We start from the raw sequence: 12,918 nt of genomic DNA on the forward strand, positions 1-12,918 counted from the left end.
ATATGACCGGACACCTGAGCTCTCAGCACAGCCTAAGTGTTGACCATCCATAGAGAAAAGGTAAAAGGAAGAGTCTGAATTGATTCCATTCCTGTCTGAGTTCTAAAATGGAGGGAATTTAAGAGCAACTTTGGAGGAACTAGTGCCAAAAAGCAGAATTCAATTATTTTATTTTACAGAAGGAATGATATCTACTGGTTCAGATCTCAGAATTAAGGTCAAACACATTTCCTGCAGAAAAAAGCATCGCCATATTCTTTGCCAGCTATGAATAAAGGGGAAAAACCCTCCTTTGTCATGTTACTGAAGTTCCTTTTATTAGATTTCTCTTTAATATAATGCAAATGTATTGCATATTTTTAAAATATACTAAAAATTATAAACATTTTGGAAAGGATTCTTCTCTCCTAATGTTCTGGGTGAAAGTGTGTCCCTCCAGCCCCAAAAGGAAATGTTAAAGTTGTAACCCTCAGGACCTAAGAATATGACCTTATTTGAAAATAGGCTTGTTGCAGATATCATTAGTTAAGTTGAGGCCATACTGAAGTAGTGTGGCCTCCTAATGCAATGTGACTGGTGCCCTTATAGCAAGACAGCCATATGGACCAGAAGAATACAAGGGGAAGATGGAGGCAGAGGTCGGGGTTATGTAGCTGTAAGGCAAGTAATGCTAAAACTTGTCCTCAAAACACTACTAGTCATGAAGAGGCAGGGAATGATTCCCCTGAAGTTTTCAGAGGTGACATGGCCCTGCCAGAGAGACTTTGGACTTTAGCATTCAGAACTGAGAGACAATAAATTGTTATTGGTTAAGCCACACAGTTTGTGGTCATCCTAGTGAGGTGAGATGGAGATGCTGGCCATTTCAATGGGAAGCCTTGAGTATGTTATTCTTGATGTGCAATGCACAAAATGATGGAACAGAGACTGAATTTGCTGACAGGTTTGGCTGGAAGCAGAATAGATTGGGATAGAAACAATTCATAACAAGTTACAAACCAGTGCCTTCATGCATGTGTTAGACCACTTAGTCTCGTACTTTAATGTGCACTTGAATCATCAGGGGATCTTGTAAAATGTGGATTCTCAACGGACCTGGAGTGTGGCCTAAGATTCTTCATTTCTAAAAGCTTCCTGCCTATAAAATCTGCATTCATGTTTCAAATCCTAAATCCACAAACATGGTGTGAAATAAGAAAAGAAGCCATTTGCAGACAAGAACCCAAGAGAAATCTCTGATAGAAAGACTAAAGTCTTTTGATTGAAGGAGAATCCTACAGTCCCTGTATCCCACCCACACAGGCTCCTGTTCAGGCAGAGGCCCTCCTGCCCATTGTATCATTTCTAGGACTTTCCCTCCTTAACCGATGCTTCTCGGGTCCTGGTTCTGACCTAGATTGGTTCCTGACTCTCCAGAACACTGAGGAAGAAGGTGAGATTGACTCCAAATGTGGAGCAAGCCCTGGAAGTGAGAACAGCTACGTGTACCCATAATGACACAGGCAGGGGCAGTGAGACAAACTCCTCATGACTGGTCTGCCCTGGACCCGTATCCCTCCCATTGACTTGACTTAGTTTAGCCTCCCTCCCTGCTGTGTGAATTTACACCTTCCCAGATATTTGGTAATTCAGCATCTGTCTGAGAATGGTGCATGTTTGCATGTCCTACCTGGTCTTGGTCCACAGCAAATGTCTTCATGTGTTGCAAAACATTTTCTCAGGGACTTCTTGAAATATGAGAGTTTGTACATGGACAGGTAGGGTTGCTGACATCCCCCTGTTCCCTGCTGGGTGTTAGTTTCCAGGTTGCTGTGCACTCACACTACTCTTTAAACAGCATTGTCAGCTCCTCCACCCCCATCAATCTCATGGCTTAGTCATATAGTTATTGGTAAACTAGGGCTTACCCTAGGATATTCCATTGCTGACATGTTCTCTCTAATATCAACAGAAATAATGGGATCCCTAAAAATTAGAGGGCAGAGACACCGGTTACTGTTAGAAAGGATGTGGATGCAATTATGACAAATAGCAGCAACTGGAGAGGACTAAAAACAAAATACAGTGGGCATGGCCACTAAAGCAAAATATTCCAGGGGGAAGGCAGGCAGTACTGTCAAAAGAGACTGTCAATCTACACAGACAAAAGATACAGAATGGATGAACAGAGCATGAGGGTAGCTAGCCTAATACAATATGTTCTGCAAGACATGGAAACAACCAAAGTGTCCTTCAATAGATGAATGGTTAAAGAAGTTGTGGTATATATACACAATGGAATACTATTCTGCCATAAGAAAAGATGAAATAAGACCATTTGCGACAATATGGATGACTCCTGAGATTATAATGCTAAGCAAAATAAGTCAGACCGAAAAAGTAGAGAACCATATGATTTCACTGATTTGTGGGATATGAAAGTGAAAACAACAAAAGAACAAGACAAACAAATGGAGAAACAAAAACTCACAGACACAGACAATATCTTAGTGGTTACCAGAGGGTAAGGGGGGAGGGGGGTGGTAGATGAGGGTAAAGGGGATCAAATATGTGGTGATGGAAAGAGAACTGACTCTGGGTGGTGAACACACAATGTAATATATAGAGGATGTATAAAGAATTGTACACCTGAAAATCTATGTAACTTTGCAAACAATTTTCACCCTAATTAACTTTAAAAAAAAAGAAATAAAACAGGTGCATTATTTATGTATGTTTTTTTTGCCCAGTTTATTGACTCGACCCATTTTTCATGCCCAGAAATTTCTAACTGAAATTTAGGCTAATACCTTGTGAGGTAGTCACCACTTGACCAAAGCATATGGTAACGATTCTCCAAGTGCTGCCCCAAAGTGATCTATGGTCACTTAATTGACTACCCCGGAGAAGAAAATATACAGATATTTTGAGTGTTGTTGAACACATGATCCAATTGACATTAATACTCAGGAACGAAAAGCATTATCATGTCCCTAATAACAGTAGGGACATTGGACATCTAGTCTAGTAGAGCACAGCTTACAGCAGATCTATTGGGTCCATAGGAGCACCCAATGGACATATTCCCATAAGTCAGTAGAATCTCCACACATTTTTATTGACCTGGTGAAGAGGCCAAGAAGAGCATGATAGTTGAGAAAGCCAAGGCACTGTCTCTTTAATCGGTTCTTGCTCCATTTTCTTCAAAATAAAAACTTTTAAAATAATATTATTGTGGGAAAATACCAGAGATTGGTGCTACATTAATAATGCAGTGTACTGGTTCCCACCATGTCCTCATTTAACTCATCAATCTGGCTTCTAAGCAACAACCAATAACAACAACAAAAACAGATGGGTTCTGCCAGATGAACTCAGAAAAGTATTTATAGTACCCCAACTGCAGCTGCTGTCTTGATGTGGTATATTTTCTGGAGCACATTAACACTGTTTCAGTTCAATGGTATAGAGCTTAAGTCTGGTGAGTGCAGACTTTCCACATCTATCAGTAGGCAGCGTGGACTATCAGACACTATTCGCACTCGCATGGAATGGACATCAGTATAATTAAAGGATTGTCCAAAAATTATTTACCTCCTCTTGGCCAGCACATTCTCCAGATAACTGGACCATCTGCATGTTCTACAGAACCTCACAGTGATACATTATATGGCTGACATTGATTTGTTTGAACAAGATGAGCAAGAGGTAGGAAGTACATTGAAGTCCTTTGTAAGACATACGGGCTCAGGAGATAAGGGACACACCCTATGATGTACCATAGACCGTCATACCACTGAGTCCACTAGTCCACTAAGGAGAACCCAGTCTGTGACATTTTTGAATACCTGTAAAAATAAAAATAAGAAATAATTATATCCCACAATTTTCATTCTGAAAAAGGAATCACAACCCTCTGGTTCTGGAAGTACATGTTGTACGATTAGGAAAAGCGCTGTGACTCATTTACAGATGACCAACAAAGACACTAGGTGGGATGAATCAGAGACAAAAAAGGGTTCTGCCTACTCTGTACGAGACAAGTACTCCTGCCATTGCAACCATACAGCCCTGTGTTAATAGAGCTACTTGTCATGAGAAAAAGAAAGTAATAAAAACAACATGTTTGGCAAGCACTAGGAATATAATTATAATGTAGTCCTCTAGGGCACTGGAGTAATAGGGAACTATAAACCATTCAAAACTTCTGGAATGTTCCTGGGCCCTGGAAGAGACAAAGCTTCTGATTATGGAATGGTTGACAGATCACATAGCTAGATATACACAACAGTAGCTGGGGTTAAGGGGAACCTACATTAGAGAAGCAAAGATCCTGGCTCTTCCACTCCTCACAGATGGTTGCTCTGTGTGGATTGGAGTTAAGAAGAAAGGAGGTGGTGGTACATTTAAGCTTCCACATACCCAAATTCCTTCACCAGATTTCCTGTCTGTAGAACCGCAGGCTCTGAAAGTCACTTCCAAAGGAACTCCAGACCAGAGAACAAGAGAGGGAGTAGAATGGAAAGAGCTGCCGGAGAGCTTCTTTCCATCCGTGATGGGCATTAAAAGGGGGGTATAGACAGACCCTGGAAAGGAGGGTTAGCTCTGGGTCCTCCCAGCCCTCATCCCCACTAACACATGGTCACTGATGTGGAACAACTCAGTAGCCACGTCCTGGCCATATTGCTGAGTACCCCTTGGGGGAAGCTCGTTTGCATGGCAGCCCCGCCCCCACAGGTGGTAGGAGTTACAAGGAGAGCTGTGCAGGCTGACGGTGCTAAAGGGTCTTGAGAAGCACAGCACTGGGGCGTCTGCACCATGGCCTGGGCTCCTCTCCTGCTCACACTGCTGGCTCACTGCACAGGTCAGGGCTACTCTCTGGGCTGAGGTGGGAGAGGCCACACCGCACTTTCATGCCTCTGCCCCTCTCCTGACCTTGGTCTCTCACCTGTTTTCAGGAACCACTTCCCAGGCCACAGTGACTCAGGAAGCTTCACTGTCCACATCTCCTGGAGGGACGGTCACACACACCTGTGGCTCCAGTACTGGGGCCGTCACCTCCAGTAACTATGCCAACTGGATCCAACAGAAGCCCTACCAGGTACCCCGCGGTCTAATAGGTGACACCAGCAACCGGGTCCCAGGGGTCCCTGCCCGATTCTCAGGCTCTCTCCTTGGAGACAAGGCCGCCCTCACCATCACGGGGGCCCAGCCCGAGGATGAGGCCGAGTATTACTGTGCTCTGTGGTTCAGCAACCATTTCCACAGTGACAGATGCAGGTGGGGAAGTGAGTGCACTCCATAGAGTGCACTCCTGCTCAGTGCACTCTATGCTCCTAACATCTCCCATCTCGTGTTCAGAGAAGCTGCGTCTAGTTAGTGTGGACTCTGGGGGGGCTTGAAGTCCATGGCCACAGAGGACGCATGCAAGTCCTCTGGTCAACTTCAAAATGTTTGGTTTTAATCCTCTATTTTATAACAATGTGTTTTAAAAGCCGGTCGAAGGCATATGATATATCATCAGGCAAAGTCTTCTTTATACATATTTGTTTCTACCAGATAATGAAGATGACTCTAGAAATATCTATGTTGTAAAATGACTTTCATTACACTCAACAACAGGAAACCAACAATTCAATTAAAAATGGGCAAAAGATCTGAAAAGACACCTCAACAAAGAACATATACAGGTAGCAAAGAAGCATATGAAAATATGTTTAGCATCATATGTCATTAAGGAATTGCAAATTTCCCTTTTTGAGGGGTGTAAATGTCTGATCATTACATTGTTTTGTACACCTGAAACTAATAATAAAAGAAGCTGTGAGACATTAATAAAAGGAAAAAAATTGCAAATTAAAACAACATAGAGCTACCACTACACACCTATTAGAAAGGCTAAAATCCAAACTCTGGCAAAACCAACTAAAGGCGAGGATATGGAACAACAGGAACACCCATCATTACTGGTGTGAATGAAAAAGGGGACAGACCCTTTGGGAGACAGTTTGGCAGTGTTTCACAAAATTAAAACACTTTCTTACGTTATAATTTAGCAATCCCACACCTTAATATTTACCCAAATAAGTTAAGCAGTTTCTAAGGAATCAGTTGATTGCCAACATGTCCACACAACTATCACGTTATGGTGTGTGGTAAGCTGAATTGGTAATAAACTAGACCCATTTGAAACCCACCATTCGTGAGGACTTATCAGGTGAGGATGGAGCAACAAGAGAAAATTCTGGCCTCCTAAACAGTCTGGGAGGTGAGTCCACAGAGCTGGTCCCGCTCTGAGCTCTCATGCTTTGCTCACCTGAAAGGGTTTGCATTTGAAACTGAGCCCTCTGAGCTCACCTGAAAGCAGAGGGAGCGGTGGGCAGACCACTGCTGAAAAGTCCAGGTTGGAAAGCTAAAGACTCACCTGAGGAACGAGATCCTCCCAAGGGAGCAGGTCCCTTGACTTTGCCCCTCCCTCTAATAGACCCCTGACAACCTCTCAGCGTTAGGGATGGACCAGGGCCTGGGGCAGCAGGGGCTGCTGTGGGCCTGTCCTTGAGAACAACCACAACTGTGAACCAGCCTCGGGGTCCTGTCTCTGCTCAGCGCTCACTGGCGCCCAGCAGCTCTATCCTTGTGCCCCTGGAACCCCCAGGCCACACCCACCATAGCCAGGAGCTGCTTTTTGAGGCCCGCTTATGGCTTCTGCTTTTGCTGCTGCTGCCACCATGGACCCAAGTTTATCCTGTCTGTTCTGTCAAAGTCACTCACAGAAGCTCATTCCTAGACAAAGGGAATAAAAGGAAAAAAAAAGTTTATTTCCCCATCAGGATGGGACACAGAACCTCTGTGCATTGAAATTCATGGACAGGGAGTGGCAGGCCCAGCTGTGGTCATCTCAGACCCGACCTCTCACTGAGGAATTTTCTGTCTCCGCCATCAATCCTTTCCTTATTTCCAGGACATTCCAGAGCAATGCCATCCTGTCATTCGTCCTCAATGTGAATCCCTGCTGTTTGTATCCATATTATTTTTTATATAACTATTATTGAGAAATAATTGGCATTTATTAAGCTGCCAATATTTAAGGTGTATAATTTGATGTTTTGACATATTTGCACAACTTCGAAAACATCACCACAATCAAGATAGTGAATCTATCCACCCCGAAAGCCTCGTCATGCCCCTCTCTCATCCTCCCTCCCATCCGTCCTCACAACACCCTCCAGGGACTTCTTCCTGTGACTATTGTTCAGTCTCCACTTTGTAAAGCTTATAAATGCAATCACACAGTATGTCTCCTTATTGTCTGGCTTCTTTCTCTCAGCTTACTCCTATTGAGACCCTTCCATGGTCTCTAGACATTTTTGCCTTCGTGTGTGTGTGGGGGGGGGAGTATATATTTTATGACTGAATTGGTTGTAATCCAGTGTGGATTACACTCACTTTCCTCTGTATTTCCCTGTGTCCCTAAAAGTACCGAGATTTCTGGGTACTTTGCCTGATAGATACTCAGTCGTGCTTGCGTCTTCTGTTTTTACTTACTGATCTTTAACCAGTACTGAATAATTTTCTTTAATCTTTTTTTCTAATTTTGGTAAAGCATTAAAAATATGCTAAATTAAAAATTATAAAAAAGGATTCCCCCTCCTCTAGCTTCTCTCCTGGCCCTTTGATCTGTCAGTAGATGTGACCGTCATGCCTCCTCCCGGGGGTCTGGTGCACAAACACAATGTCTGTCATGGGTCCGTGTATCCACATGTATGTTTTTTTTGTCAAGTGCAACCCTACGACTGACCAGCATTACCTTTAAGTACTTGAGTGTGTTCTCTTATTTTGTCCCGATAATCACTAGATTACTAGGAGCCCAAATCAAGACCTTGCATGAAAACACTAAACAATGTGAATAAAAACTTTAAAATGAAGAAGATGAAGAAAATAAATTTCTAAAGTCAAATCAAGTAGAACTTTGGTAATTTCTTTTTTCTAATTATTTATTATTATAGGATAAGAACAGAGGAGAGTGGAGAGTGTATTACTTTGCTGCCATGAGACAATACCACAGACTGGGTGACTTAAATGACAGGAATTTACTTTGTCACAGGTCTGGAGGCTGGAAGTCTGAGATCAGAGCACCGGCATGGTTGGTTTCTGGTGAGAGATCTCTTCATGCGTTGCAGACAGCTGCCTACTCGCTGTGCCCTCCCATGGCAGAGAGAGCAAGCTCTCCGGTGTCTTTTCTTATAAAGGCCCTAATCCTATCAGATCAGGGTCACACCCTTGTGACCTCATTTAATGTTAATTACTTCTTTAAAGGACCATCACCAACTACAGCCACACTAGGGATTAGGGCTTCAACACATGAATTTTGGGTACCACGTTCAGTCCATAATGTTCTATCCCTGATCTTTCAAAATTCATGTCCTTTTTGCATGCAAACTACATTTATTGTATCCCCACAACCCACAAAGTATTAATTCATTTCTGCACACACACGGACACATTGACATGGGCACATACACACATTCAAGTCTAACTTCAGATTTCTATTATTTAATAACCAAGACAAAACTTTAATAATATATGGATATGATGCAGTCATGATTTTATGTGTATATGTAAAGAAAAACATAGGAGCAACTTATATTTAAGAGAAAGTAGGCATTAACATAATAGAAATAGAGAAAAAATGCTCTCTTTCACTAACTTTGGTGAAAAGTCTAGAAGAAAATAATATAAGGAAAAAGAATAAAAAGGAACAGGGTTGATTTTAAACATAATAGTTAATGTTGTTTTTATGTAAGTACAAGACTATTTCTATGGCAGAACATGACCTTCTTTTCCTGCATCTTAATGCAACTAACCAGCACTGAGCTTCCCTGTGTTGCAGAGGAAAACCTCAGAGTCACAAGAGCAGAAAAGAACAGGTCCCTCTGTCCTCACAGAAGATACTACAGAGACTCCCCGACTCCCAGTGTTTCCTGCAGGGGTGAAGCCGGGCAGTGACAGAGGGCAAGCACTCCCCTCTAAACCAGCTTATTTCACAAATGACGTATCATTATTTATTTATCAGAATAAAATGTCTAAAATCTTCACAGGAATACCTAAACTTGCAAAAGATAACAAGGTATATTTTGGAGAATAATAATTGCAGAATGGAGCTATCAGAATATTTTTTAAATGGTGAATACAAATAAACAGTGCGTTTGTTTCTAAATGACTCAGCAGAGTGGAAACTTGAAATCTCCATATGTGTCCATGGGGCTTGTCCATGGGCAGAGATCCAGGTCTCCTGCAGCTTCCCAGAGGAGAGCAGGGGTCCAGTGGGTCGTGTGAAATTGATAAAGAACACAGGGTCCCTAGAAAGACTCAATACAGGTCATAGAACCCTCGGGTTCCCTGCCAGGCTGGTAACTTTAATGATTGTGCCTCATACACCCCACGTGGGGGCACAGACAGGTGCCACCCAGGACTTGCCAAAGAAGCAGCTTTGGCCCTGGGTTGGGGAGTCGCAGTGGACAGGGTCAAGCTGTCAGTAACTAAAGGGTGACCCTCAGCTGCAGAGAGCGGCTGCTAACAGTCATGTGTGTCTCAGAACAGCCCATATCCACTGAAAGCCATGAGGATATAAAGATCAGGTCAGTGCAAAGGGCAGCAGAGATGCCAACACAAAGTGTCACCTTGTAGGAAGGGAGAACCATATTTGAGTCTGTGGCATGTGCGCTAAATCATAACTAGTATGTAGTGATATGTCCTGAATTGAACAGCCACATGGGCATTGGTTTAATGGGGTACAACTGGGAGCAATCCCTCTTTCCATCCCACCCAGTGAACTATTTGGGGGCTTTATGACTCTGTTCCCTCTAATATTAGGTCTTGTGTGTCTGGATGTCATGAGAGCTAGACAGGTAACACACCAAAGACACAAGTGACATCCAAATAAACCAAAGTCCACCTTCATGGTCTTACTAGACAATCCTCACGCAAAAAAGCAGGAAGAAAGTATCCAAGAGACAGGATAATAGTCCCTAACAAAGGAGGAATCACATACAAGGAAAGAGCCTGTGTTTTCACAGAAGAGGATCTACCTCCAAGGGGATGTTCACTTCTCTGGACTTGATCCATTCTCAAAGAAATTTGTATAAGAGATACCGCCTCAGCCCTGACCACAGAACAGCAAAGGGAGCGTGCACAGACTCACCCTGAGGAGGCTGAGTGGAACATCAAGATGCCCCGAGTTGATAGAGAGGTCACATAAGGGATCACATGTCTTGGCCCTATGGTAGGAGGACAGGGGACAGGAGACTGGGGGGGCAGGAGCTGTCTCTGATGGGCTGTAGTCACCATGTCACACAATGATTTGTCTGAGCCTGGTCACCAGGGGGCGCCAAAGGCTGATTCCCTAAGGTCTGGGGGTGATCACAGCTGGGAAGAGCCACCTGTCACTGGCTGGTGCCCTCTGCTCAGCACTCACAGCTGTGACCTCCCCACACCCTGGGCCCCTCACAGCCCCTCCCCTGCCCACACCCCTGACATCTTCAGGCACAGGGCCCTGACCCAGGACCCAGTGAGGGATCAGAAAGCTGGGGTCTCATTTGCATGAGTGGACCCTCCCTCTCTCAGAGTATGAAGAGGGAAAGGGAGACATTTGGGGGAAGCTCTGCTTCTGCTGTGGGGCCACAGAAGGCAGGACTCGGTGATCATGTCCACCATGGCTTGGTCCCCTCTCCTCCTCACCCTCATCGCTCACTGCACAGGTGACTGGATACGGGGACAGGGGAAGGGATCCTGGGAAGACACATGGGGCCCTGCCTCCTCCTCTTGTCTCTAAACCCAGAATCACCATGTCTGTGTCTCTCCCTCTTCCAGGATCCTGGGCCCAGTCTGTGCTGACTCAGCCGCCCTCAGTGTCTGGGGCCCCGGGACAGAGTGTCACCATCTCCTGCACTGGAAGCAGCTCCAACATCGGGGGTAATTATGTGCACTGGTACCAACAGCTCCCAGGAAAGGCCCCCAAACTCCTCATCTATTATGATAGTGATAGACCCTCGGGGGTCCCCGACCGATTCTCTGGCTCCAAGTCTGGCAACTCGGCCTCCCTGACCATCAGTGGGCTCCGGGCTGAGGACGAGGCTGATTATCACTGCCAGACCTATGACGACAGTCTGCGTGCTCGCACAGTGCTCCAGGCCTGTGGGGAAGTGAGACAAAAACCTGCTGTCCCTTCTACAAAGGGGCTTCCCTGAGCAGCCGCTACTCCTCTGACCACACAGCTGCTTCCTTTGTTTGTTTGGCATAAAACTGGGTTCGAGACCCACAAAGGGAACTTTGTCTGGAAAATCAGCCACGTCCTTTGAGTCCTGCCCCCCAAGCCTGTCCTTGCTGCAACACATTTTTTGTTTTCTCGAATTGAGCAGCAATTCCTGGATGTCCCAGTGACAGAGTCCACGATGGGGCAGAACAGAACCAGGGACACAGAATCCAGCTGTGTCTCATTCAGGACACATCACAAGTGTCCAATACTTGTCTTGGTACCAAGTGCTCCCAGGAATGGGCCCCAAACCCCTCAACTATTATGTTAGTCGACCCTCGGGGTCCCTGATTCTCTGTCTCAAGTCTCACAACCTGGGCTCCTTGACAGCCACTGGGCTGAGGCATAAGGACGAGGCTCCTGTTCGGGGTCACATCTGTGACGTCAGCCTTGATGGTCCCACAGAGCTCCAGGCCTGAGGGTAACTGAGACCAGAACCCTCTTCTCTTCTGCCAGGAGCAGAAACGCCCCACAGCTGCCTGCTCAGCCTCAACCTGTGGCTTCTGCTTCTGTTGTCACTGCTGTTGCCACCATGGGCCCAGGCTCATCCAGGGGCACCGCCGGGGAGGGAAGGTCCTCCTCTCCGTCTGTCCTCAAAGTCACTCACTGCAGCACCTTCCTAGACAAAGGGTCTCTAAGGAAACAGAAAGTCCAGCACCTTATCAACTGGGGACATGAGTCTCTGCACTGAAGGCCGGAGGCTGAAGAAGGGATTCCAGCTCTGGTCACCTCAGACCTGAACTCTGAATGGGGACTCCTGGGTCTCCATCGTGGGCCATTTACCTATTTCTGAAAGTTTGCACAGCTACGTCATCCTTTCATTAGTCCTCAGTGTGAATGCATGTTCTTATTGCTTAAGGGAGGGAGTCGTGGGTCTGACAAGTGTGAGACACATGCCCACCAACCACCCCATGTGGGAAAGGCTGAGCCTGCCCCGGTGGGGCTTGGACAGTGATCCCCACCCCTGAGTGACTCTCCTGCACCTGTGACTGCTCTAACCCCACGGACAGACTGGATGTGGGTCTCCCTCAGCCCCTGGGAAAACCCAGGTCATCAATTCCTTGTCCATGTGACTAGAACCACCACACAGCTCAGAGTCACCTAGAGACTAGATGTGGGGAATGGCAGCATCATATGTGCACAAACTGACTCCTTCCCAAGAATGAAGGGGAAGAATGGGAGAGACTCAGTGACCCACGTTCCTAGGTGAACCTCAGGAGGCTGTGCTTGACTCCCACGTGGCTCCAAGTTCATGTGCAATAAACACCCCACATGTGGACACTGCCTGCTATGCAAGTGCAGCTCAGAGAAGATTTCCTGCCCCCACCTATGAGGAGGTGGCTGCACACCCATCCCCCACCTGGAATTCCAGAACTGCCCCCTGCTCCCACTCTTCAGACCTGTTAGCTACCACAGCAGAGTCAGCTCAGTTAAGTTCCCTGCCCTAGTGACCGCATGTCAGGGAGGGCAGGTGGGGACGGGGCTCTTCTGATGGGAAGGGGGCCTGTGGAATATCCAGAGAGAAGGGAGGGAGGAACTCTCCTAAATTGGAAGGTACACAGTGGATGACAGAGGACAGGTGTCTGAGCTCACAGAGGCTTCTCTGACCTGGGACTGGGAGTGCTGCG

At 45.8% G+C, this 12,918-nt stretch overlaps 1 gene segment (V, D, J or C); it reads left to right on the plus strand.

Moving 5' to 3' along the window:
* Nucleotides 1-10,690: 10,690 nt before the first annotated feature.
* Nucleotides 10,691-11,709, plus strand: LOC308492639 (immunoglobulin lambda variable 1-40-like). The segment is given in 3 exons: nucleotides 10,691-10,736; nucleotides 10,849-11,180; nucleotides 11,596-11,709.
* Nucleotides 11,710-12,918: the final 1,209 nt, after the last annotated feature.

Source organism: Rhinolophus hipposideros (genome assembly GCF_964194185.1).
Source record: "Rhinolophus hipposideros genome assembly, chromosome: 24".
NCBI classification, from domain to species: Eukaryota; Metazoa; Chordata; class Mammalia; order Chiroptera; family Rhinolophidae; genus Rhinolophus; species Rhinolophus hipposideros.